General features: G+C 43.7%; 1 long non-coding RNA gene across 1 annotated transcript; it reads right to left on the bottom strand.

Moving 5' to 3' along the window:
• Positions 1-979: 979 nt before the first annotated feature.
• On the bottom strand, positions 980-8949 carry LOC113833431. Its single transcript, XR_003481105.2, has 3 exons — positions 8838-8949; positions 3359-3456; positions 980-2485 (listed from the first exon to the last, which is right to left on the bottom strand). It is a non-coding gene; the product is annotated as an uncharacterized LOC113833431 (long non-coding RNA).
• Positions 8950-10706: the final 1757 nt, after the last annotated feature.

Below are 10706 nucleotides of genomic sequence, written 5' to 3'. Positions count from 1 at the left end.
AGTGAGGTAGAAAATCAAGTCTCTGCGTACCACACGGCCTCTGAAACAACAGCAAAGGAAAAACAATTTAGCAAATTCTATTTATTTTTCACAGCTGAAGTCACGATTCTCTTCCCACAGAACAAGGCCTAGAATCCTGATATCAAATTTAATAACACCAAATTCTTTATTTTCCAGAATAAATAGATTTGGGGATGCGGCCAGTGGAATTTTCCACTTCAGTTAACCACAGTGGGGAGTTTGCATTGTTACACAATTGTAATGAAGTTTAGTAATGAGCATCACAATGGAAAATTAATAAAAGCTCAGTGTAGCCCAGCCCATTCAAGTAATTGTCAATTAAAGCTACAATCAATATGGAGGTAATAGCTCATGAACGAGGATTCTTGGGTATTTACTTCATTAGCGTCGCAAATCGATGTGACTGTTCGGTGTAAGTGCGGAGGAACGATCTCATAGATTGGAGGTAGTCATAGTTGGAAAACTTACAGTCTGAAACAACCCGGGGATCTGAGTTTGCATGTATGCAGATGTCGGGGAACAGCCCATTCCCATTCTGAGAAGCCTGGTTATTAGAAGGCAAACTTCTGTTCCAACCTGGAAGCTGGAATCCTCGGAGAGTGCCTTGGTTACTTTTTCTACATTTAGGACACAGGTCAATTTATGTTTATTTCCACTGTCCCATTTGCCTCAAGTCCCCCATAGATATTTATATTTTTTCCCCCTGTTGTTAAGAACATGGCTATAGGACCAGGAAGTTGGCTCAGTGTGTAATAGCTCTTGCAGAGGAAGTCTGACCCCTTGAGTTCAATCACCGGAACTCATTTAAAGGTGGACAGAGAGAACTGACTCCATGAAGTTTTCCTCTGATCTATACACACACACACACACACACACACACACACACTGAGAGAGAGAGGGACAGAGACAGACAGAGACAGAGACAGACAGAGAGACAGAGACAGGGAGAGATAGAGAGACAGAGGCAGAGACAGGACAGATAGATGGATAGATAGATGATAGATAACAGATGGCTAGAGAGAGAACTACTATAAATATTTCTTCTAGACTCCTTTGTAGCACCAGGCATCCTCACTACTGTTGTCAGCTCAGCAAGCAGGCCTTCACCAGACATTAAAGAACAGTCTTTAGAAGTGGCACCCCTGGCTCCACGTCTTACTGCCTCTACCCTCACACACCTTCTTTCCCTCCTCCTAAAACAAATGTAAGCATAGTAGAAGGTCAAAGTGTATTCTGAAACCTGGAAATTGCATAATACACCTAGCAGGAGGAAAGTAGCCACCTAGAGTAGGCCCAGCATGCCATGTTGTTGGTTTTCCTGTGAGGCTGGATCAGTTCAGATCTGATCCTGTCACCCAACAACTCAATCCCGTCACATTCCTTTGTCACACAAATAATTTCTTTACTTGGCCTGATTCTCTGAAAATTTATAGAGTTCTCCATCAGAATTACAGCCCATGGTTTGCACAATTCTTACTTGCTCTGGGTTTGTTCCTTGCTTAACATTCTCTTTCGCCTTCTGTTTTCTGTGAGCATTCTCAGGACAAATGTGTTGATGCTGTTGAGTAGAAATTAAGAAACTAGGCTTCAGAAGCAACTTCCTGTGGCTTTAAAGGAAAGTCAGCTGTCTTCAATGAGGCTCCGTTTTCCTACCAGTGAACGAGATCAGCCCCTATCGAGGCAGTGCCCCTATCAAGGCACAGATCTTTATCTATCATCTATCTATCCATCTAACAAGCTGGACATCATTAGAGTGTAGGACAGGCTGTGTCTATACGCTCAGATCTAGGTAGAAAATCTGGGGCACTGAAATAACACTAAAAATTGTTCAATAAAATAATGATGATGAAAAAGAGATGTTAGGTTTTTTGTATTGAATTCACCATCGTTTTCTTTCCCAAGCCGCCTTCTTCATGAGGGAACCATTTGGAGTCCGCACAAAGATTCGGCAGCATCTCATCCTTCTTCCACGCTGGATCTGGAGGGGCTGTAAACTGGGAAGCACACGGCAGCCAAAGAAAATGATTACCTTGCCTGTCACCTTGTATGTGAACCAACGATTTGGGGTAGGATTTTAACAGGGCCATTGTAGAGCCAGGAAACGGAGCACCTCAAATGGAGCTGCAAACAGGCCTTGGAAGATTCCACCACAGCCTGCACACACTTGGTAAGACTGCCTGCCAGGAGATGCTTTTTTCCCAGGCTTAAAATATGAAGTGTTCACTCTACCACTTCATAAAGACTCTCCCTCCACAAGCCCTCCTCTGCGAGTCCCCCTCATCCAGCCCCAGGAGGACCTGAAGTTGCTTTAAACAAGGTGTCATATCAGGAGCAGACCACACCTCCGTTCCAAATTTCTTCTTTCCAAAGGTGAAGCAGATGCAGTCACGGGCCACTTCCATGATGCTCAAACACCACTGGACACCTGTCAGCTCCATCTTGCCCAGGATCCACCTTGGTCCCTCTGTAGTCAAGGACCACCATCACCAGTAAGTTTCTGGGCGGAATGCACCCTCAACCTCCTGCTTCTTATCCCAATCACCTTGAAGGAACTATGCTCAGACAGGCCTAGATAAAATGTTGCCATGAGGGGTGTTTCAAGAAACAGCCACTTGCAAGCCAGGGCTGTTATTTATTTTAGGGATGTTGTTATTTACTATCTCACAGAAAGTCCCTTTATGGGGACTATTAATGACAAAGTCTTTGATGCAGTATTAGAAAGAACTAGACTTTCCCTGAGCTGCTGGCTTCTTGTTATTTGGGATTTTGTTCTGGGAATCTAGCAAGTGACTTTATTGTGTTCTCACTGCGAGTTAGGAAACTTTGTGTTTCACCTTAACTGAAGACCATTCATTGGGGGGTGGGTCTTGTTTTTGATGTGTTTGTTTATTTCATGCAGATGAGTATTTTGCCTGTATGGTTGTATGACTACTAGCATGTGTTCCTTGAGGTCAGAAGAAGGCATCAAATCCCCTTGAACTGCAGTTATGGATGGTTGTAACCCATCATGTGGGTTCTGGGAGCCAAACCTGAATCATCTATGAGGGCAGCAAGTGCTCTTAACCACCGAGCCATCAGTCCAGCCCCTCACTGAGCATTTTTAACCACCAACTTGAACCCTGGGTTATCATATTTTTCCATTGCCTTAATTGAACTTCAGTTATTTTATTTATTATTAAATAAGGTGTGTAGTTATGCACACAACAGTGTCAAAACATTTTGGGGCCAGCTGGAGCATCAATCACTAAAAAGCAGACCATCTCTCCCAACAATATTTAGGGGCTGGCTCTGATTCTCTGCCAGGGAATGGGTCGGTGCTCAGGTCCTTTAGACAAACCTGACATAGAAGGTGTCCCTGGGCAGTCAAAAGCTCCGGGGCTGCTGCTGCAACCTGTGGGCCTCCAAGATGCAGACATCATCAGGAACACTACACACCTGGAAATATAGAAACCAGAATCACAACAAGACAGGGCCAGTGGCTATGCGGCATAGGGCTCACCCATGCTTTTCTTTCCATACTTTCGGTGATGGATGGAGCTACCTTCTTTCCATGCTGAATCTCCAGCTGCAGTGGCTTCCCACAAATGCCAGGCAAGACAAGGGCACGGAGGACAGACAGGTAGAGGGGACAGTGATCCTCTGCGATCCTCTAGTTGTTAAATTACACTGAGCATAAACTCTAAAATCCCTTGTATGGTTCTACAGTGAACTGAACCTTCTGGTACCCTAAACCCTACCTCCATGGTCCTCTTGACCTTACTTTCTATCTTCTCTCTCTCTCTTGTGCCAGGTCTGGAAATATTATTTTAAAATCTTAAAAATTACACTTATTTTTTTGTGTTTGTGTCGAGGAATCACAAGACAATTTGCAGGAGTCAATTATTCCCTGCTACCAACCATGTGGGTCCTAGGTCAGCAGGCCTGGAAATAATCACTTTTACCCAGTGGGCCATCTCACTAGCCCCAACCTGGACATTTTTGTCTCCATAATACAGAAAAAAATCAGTTTTAGGTCTTTATTCAGCTTTCAGCTCAAATTGGATCATCTTTTGCCATCCCATTGGATGTATGTTATCCAGCAGAAAACACAATCACTCCCGGCCCCAGCTTTGCACTGTGGATCCAATGGTCCCAATCCCTTTGCATCACACCTGTCCTGTGGACGGCTGGTACAAAGCTGGTTGCACAGAGCCAAGGTTATTGCCAAGTATAGTGGAGCCCTACAAGCATCATGGGGAAGGGGGAGTGTCAAAGGCCAGAGAGTGATAAGATATTGAGGGCCCAGTCTAGGGTGTTTTTCTTTTTCTTTTCTTTCTTTTTTTTTTTTATTTCTGTGCTGTGGAGATGAATTGGAATTGGAGTTCATTGTTGTGACCAAACATGTTTCAAGAGGCAATTTAAAGGAATCTTTACAATCCCAGAAATATAGTCCATTGTAATGGGGGAAGGAACAGGAGGACAGAAGTGGAGAGCTAGCTAGTCTGTAGTCAGGAGTGGAGACCTAGCTAGTCTGTAGTCAGGAGTGGAGACCTAGCTAGTCTGTAGTCAGGAAGCAGAAACCAGATGGGACATGGGGCTAGGCTTTAAGACTGTCAAGGACTGTCCCCAGTGACTCTCTTCCTCCAGCAAGGCCTCATCTCTTAAAGGCAGTAATGATTCTCAATCTGTGGGTCCCAACCCTATTGGGTCAAATGACCCTTTCACAAAGACTACCTAAGACCATCAGAAAACACAGATATTTACATTATGATTCATAACAGTAGCAAAATGACAGTTATGGTAGCAATGAAATAATTTTATAATGGGGGGTCACATGACAAGAGGAACTGTATTAAAGGGTTACAGGGTCAGGAAGATTAAGACTCACTGTAAAGGTGTCACAGCCTTCCCAAACAGCGCCACCAGCTGGGGACCAAGTGTTCAAATGCATAAATTGAAATCACCGTTTTAGAACTGAATCAGCATGGACTGGTAAGGACTTCTTTGCGGGGAGGTGCCTTGAAAAATGTGCAGACTAGTTGGTTATTTTCAAGAGGGCATGGAGCATCTGGTGCTGGTTAGGTAAAGAACCTGTCATTCAGATACAAAAGTCATCCAAAAAGTCCCATGACTACAGCACTACTATTTGAAACCTCATCGTTTTGAGGCTAGAATTTCACTGTGCAGTATGATGGTGGTAATGTTGACATTGTTTCTGGTCTCCTTCATAAAGCTGTCATGTTTCTCACTTACTCCTCTGTTTACCTACTATTATCTAAGCTACCGCCACTGCATGGAAATCTAATGTAATCTGTCTATGATTTCTCTGTGCTGTTCATCTCTGTGTCCAGAGGATCCAACCCCCAACCCCTGCCAAGTGGGGCTTGGGTCCAAATGTGCTGAATGTTCATGAAATTTAAAGGGAAGGGCTTTAATTGGCTCCTTGTTGCAAGTCCAGGCAGCTGTGTTTCCTACAGCTGGAGCCTGTGATGGAGAAGTAGGCATTATGTTTGGGCGCAGGGGCTCCCAGTCCTGAAAAAGATCAGTGTTTGCCTCATTTGCTTAAACCACAGCCTTTCATGGACCCCTGGGTGGATGGGAAGTGGTGCTGGGTATCTGTCACATCAAATATCCAATGGCTAAGTGTCAGGGAAGAACAGGTCCTCTCATGCCTCTATATGTGTGCATAAAAGATGAGTGAATGTTGGCATCCCATGAACAGTATAATGAGAAAGGCTTTAAGGCTGGGCATAGTGGCTACACATCTTTAATCCCAGGACTTGGGAGGCAGAGACTGGTGGACCTATGTGAGTTTGAAGCCAGCCTGGTCTACATTGCAAGTTCAAGAATGAGTCCCCCATGGGTTATATAGTGAGACCCTATCTCAGAAACATAGGAAGTCCTTAAGAACAAAACAACATATAAAACATTAAGAATTACATGTAAAATAAAAGATAGAATTATAGACATTTGATAGTATGCATTTTCTTATATATACAGAAAGTATTTTTTAAAAATATGTATGTGTACAAGTGTTTCGCCTACACATATCTAAATGTACCACGTGAATGCTTCATATCCATGGAAGTCAGAAGAGGGTGACAGATACCGTGGAACTGGAGTTAGGGCCTGTTGTGAACTGTCATGTTGGTGCAGAGGAACCCAGGTCCTCTGCAAGAGTAGTGAGTTCTCTTTAAGCGATGAATTATCGATTCAGCACTAGAACATATTCTCTTAAATATATTTAAATATATGATGTTACAGATGATAATATAATATGAAGCCCATATTATACTACAGCATAAGTTTTATGAGCACATGATACTTATTAAAACATATACACACAGACACACACACACAGAGAGAGAGAGAGAGAGAGAGAGAGAGAGAGAGAGAGAGAGAAAGAAAGGATGAGTGAATATACTGACTAGCAAGGATCAGAATAGGTTAACACTTGTTAATTCGGGGGGGGAGGCAAAATTATCACTGAGTTTTATTTTATTTTGCATACTTCTCCACATTTTTGACACTAAATGCATGGGATTTTTTAGAATGATATTTAAAAATGTCACTTTCCTGTTTAAGGGTGGGGAGGGTGGAAGAGTACCGGATAAGTACTCGGTGCCCAGTTAAATTTGAATTTCAGATAAATAACATTTTTAAAAACAAGTAACCCATAGTATCACATAACAACAAACACTAAAATGTATATGTTGTTATCTGAACTTTGGATTTTGCCTGGTGTTCTGGGTTTTATTTGGTTTTTGCTCAATCTAGCTACCCCAAGGGCTAGGGCAACTCCTCCAGTCACTGGAGAATTTTTCTGTCCTTATGCTCTGTCCTGGCCTCCAATGAGATAGTGGTGTGTTGTCTCCCACCTCCCTGCCAACCTTCAGGTTCTCATAAATACTCCCAAAGTTACCCCAGATTCTGGGGACCGGAGGTGTCATTGTAGAGGGGTACCAGCCATTATGGTGTTCTAGGGGATGACCAGGTCTCTAGCATGTTTATCATGACTCTCTTGGCCTCCTTGGTGAGACCAACTCCATTGGCACCATGAGGACAGCTCTCCTGGGAACTGTCAGACCTACCTCATCGCTGACTAGCCTCCTTGCATGAGCTCTGTATCTGAGGCACAGTAATGGACTGTACCTTACCCGGTGATGCAGAACAGAAACAGGAACATTGGCAAGATGGAGTCTTTCTAGGATGCCTGAGTCCTCAGGGTCAGGACATCTTACTCTGGATGTCTGGGTTTGGGGCAGAGATCCTGGGTGCAGATGGGAAGGTCTCTGACTATAGAGAACCCTGGGGCTGAGAAAGCTACTTACAAACAGCCAGGAAGCTGACAGACTTGTCCTTGTTCTGAGAGACTCTCTAATGGCCTCACGTTTCTTCAAGAACACATGTACATCCAGAGTGCCCTTCTTTGGGGAACGAAGTATCTAGAACCCGTGACCATTGGCCAAGCACCAGCATGTGCCTATAGGGATCTTGACTGACTCACTGCCCTGTCCTCTGGAGTAGCCCAGAGATGACTCCATGTGGAAACACCCGGGAAGAAACACTGGAGGGTAGGTGGTGAAACATGAGCCAGGACATTTAAACAGAGACTCCAAAAGAGTGGTGGTGAGTCGGGTGTCAACATTGATTGAGCTTTGAACATGCCCCTCCACTCTCTAGGCCTCTGTTCCTCTTGGCAAGATGGGCAGCTTCAACCAGTGCCAAGAAAGGGGTCTTTTAATGTGAAAGTTTCATGATGTGAACTTTAGGGGTTTGTTGGTTGGGGGTTCCATTTCGTGAGCTAGAGAAGCCCAGCAGCTATTCAACAAGTCAGCATCATTGACTGACCCTCTCAGGCTACAGGGAATAGATTGGATCCACCCTTCTCAAACACCTAGCACAGCTGTTCTACACATTCCTGTTCTTAGATCCAGGAAAATGAGGTCACCAAGTGTTATGATAAACCTTTCCGCCAGAAGCTGCCAGAGCCCTACCGCCATGTGGGCGGTCTCCGCCAGCCACCCGAGTTCTGCCCGCCACCCGCCGTGTGGATGGACAAAATAATACAGAGACTTATATTAGGTTCAAATGCTGCTTGGCCAATGACTAGGATTTCTCATCTGTTAGCTCAGTCTTAATCATCATAAATCTATATATCTTATAAGACTTATCTTATCGGACACCTTCCATTGGTGTCCTCACTTGCTGGTGGATCACATCGCACAGCTGGAGGATGCGAAGGGGACAAAAGGGCCCACTTCCTTTTTGTCCTTCCTTAAATATGAATCTCCCTGCTATGTCACTTCCTGCTTGGATCACCACTTCTTACTACATTTCCCAGAATCCTCCTCGACTCCTAGTCCTGCCTAACTTGCTGCCTCACTGGCCAATCAGTACTTTATCATCCAGTAAGACAAACACATACACAGAAGCACTTGCCCATCAACCAAGAGGTTAAGTGATTTTTTTTTAAAGGTTATGCAGGTAGCAGTCCTCAAGGCAGAATGTGAACAAGGGTCGCAATCTAGTGAACTTGGCTACAATACCATGATGTTCTCTGTGGTTAGCTCTCAGTTGAAGCAGGTGAGGGGAGGAATGTGAGATGAGGTGGGGATCTCTTCTCTTCCCACTGTGACTGCTCTACAGGCTGTGAAAGCAAGGGAAAAGCCTTCCCCCAACTTCCAATTACCGGAGATGGGTGCCAGAGCATCTACCGGATCATGTGCTCCAATAGGATTCCTCACCCCCATGTTCTGGTTCCTGAAATACTTTGCTGGCCGTTCCCTATGGTGCCAAGGGAAGAAAATTAAAAGTTGAACATTTCAGCTACTCACCAATTCAATCATTCCCCAAGAACAGGATTTGACAGGACAGTGGGAGGGCCAGACACTGGTACCATGTTTGCCTCAATGGTTTCATTAAGAGGCAAAGAGATGTTGTAAAAAGAAGAGGCAGGAAGTATGACTCAAGTCTGGAATGGAGTGAGCAATCAAATAAATTAATTCCCTGGCTACAGCAGCCTCTTGCCATGTTCAGGCCTCTGAAGAACAGTCACAAGAAAAATATGAAGTAAATATATTGGAAACAACCAAGAGCATTTAGTTTTGCTGGGGAGCAAAACTATATATATATATATATATATATATATATATATATATATATAGTGTGTGTGTGTGTATGTGTGTGTGTAGTGTAGTATATAGTGTGTAGGTATGTATATATTCATGTAAATATGCTCATATGCATAGAAATATATATGTATATTTTTGTATATTTCTATGTGTATGAGCATTTGCCATTTAAATAGTATTAGCTGTTCTGTTTGAAGATGTTCTTGTTTCACAGAAGAAATATGGAACATCCAGCCTGAGGCAGGGGACCTTGGTGATAATCTTTATTGATGTAAATCCGAAGTGACTTCCAGCTTTGTCCAAATGCAAACAAAGTGGCTGTATCCTTGAGTTAGTCCCCTAAAGACCCACCAGTACCTCTACAATGTTGCCTCTCTCTTCGTCCCTTGAACACAGAAGCAGATTCTCCAACCCAGTGGGTCTAATCTTGTCCTCATCCACTCTTAAGATGTGATGAGCAGGGGAAGCCCAAGGCCCATTTGAAAGAGAATTCTCCCTGAAGATGGAATGTGAGCTTACAGATGTTCCATGAACTTATCTACCCTATGAGGTGGGTCTGTCTTACTCTGAGGGGCAGTCACTCCCAGAAGCCTGGGGGTGGAGCTCACACCAAGTATCTGGATGCTGAGACAATCCCTCCACACCTGGGGATGACTGCAGGCAGTAGTGGGCAAGAGATACCTGGAGCTTATGAGGTGTGTCTTGACAGCAGCAGCAGTATACATAGTAGTCATTGCAGTAATGAAAACAGTAAACAGGAAAGGCTAATGGTGCTCAATGGACGAGTACTTGCTTAGCATACCTGAGGCCCTGGGTTCCATCTCACTACACACACACACACACACACCACCACCACCACCACCACTACCACCACGAACAACACAACTGAGAAACAACAGGAGATGAAAATGAGAATCAGTTAGTGGAGAACACTGGGACATTAGGTTCACAAACTGAATAACTGAGGGCTTCCCTATAGCATAGCCAGAGATTCTAAGACACAGCCATACTACTTTCTACTAAACAAACACATGGTGACTCAGAGAGAGAGAGAGAGAGAGAGAGAGAGAGAGAGAGAGAGAGAGAGCACATTGCTGACACCCAATTCCTAGACTGAAGCAAGCATTCTTCCTGCTTCAGCCTTCTGAGTAAGTAGGATGACAGATGTGTGTCTAGTTATTAAACATGTTTGGAAGTATGATTAATAGCCAAGAAGGGAGAAAAATGCAAAAATATGCAATCCTCAATTAAAACCAGAGATGGTAGAAAAAGACAAGGGAAAACAAAACAAATAAATCAGTAGAATAAGGGCAGTAAGAGAAAACAGTTAGAAATATGGTAGCTATTAATCCAACTATGTCAATAGCCACTTTAAATGTCATTAGTCTAAATGCAAAATAAAAAGCTAGAGATTCACAGAGTGGATAATAAACGAGACTCACATAGCTATATGTTGTCATCAAGAACCTCACTTTCAAATTAAAAAAACAACAACAACACATATATCCGTTAAGTGGAGAGGTGACTCAATGGTGAAGAGTGCTTTATGATCTTTCAGATGACCTGGGTTCA

Source organism: Cricetulus griseus (genome assembly GCF_003668045.3).
Source record: "Cricetulus griseus strain 17A/GY chromosome 1 unlocalized genomic scaffold, alternate assembly CriGri-PICRH-1.0 chr1_0, whole genome shotgun sequence".
Lineage (NCBI taxonomy): Eukaryota > Metazoa > Chordata > Mammalia > Rodentia > Cricetidae > Cricetulus > Cricetulus griseus.
Note: the sequence above shows the minus strand (reverse complement) of the source record. Positions and strands in the feature narration are given on the sequence as shown.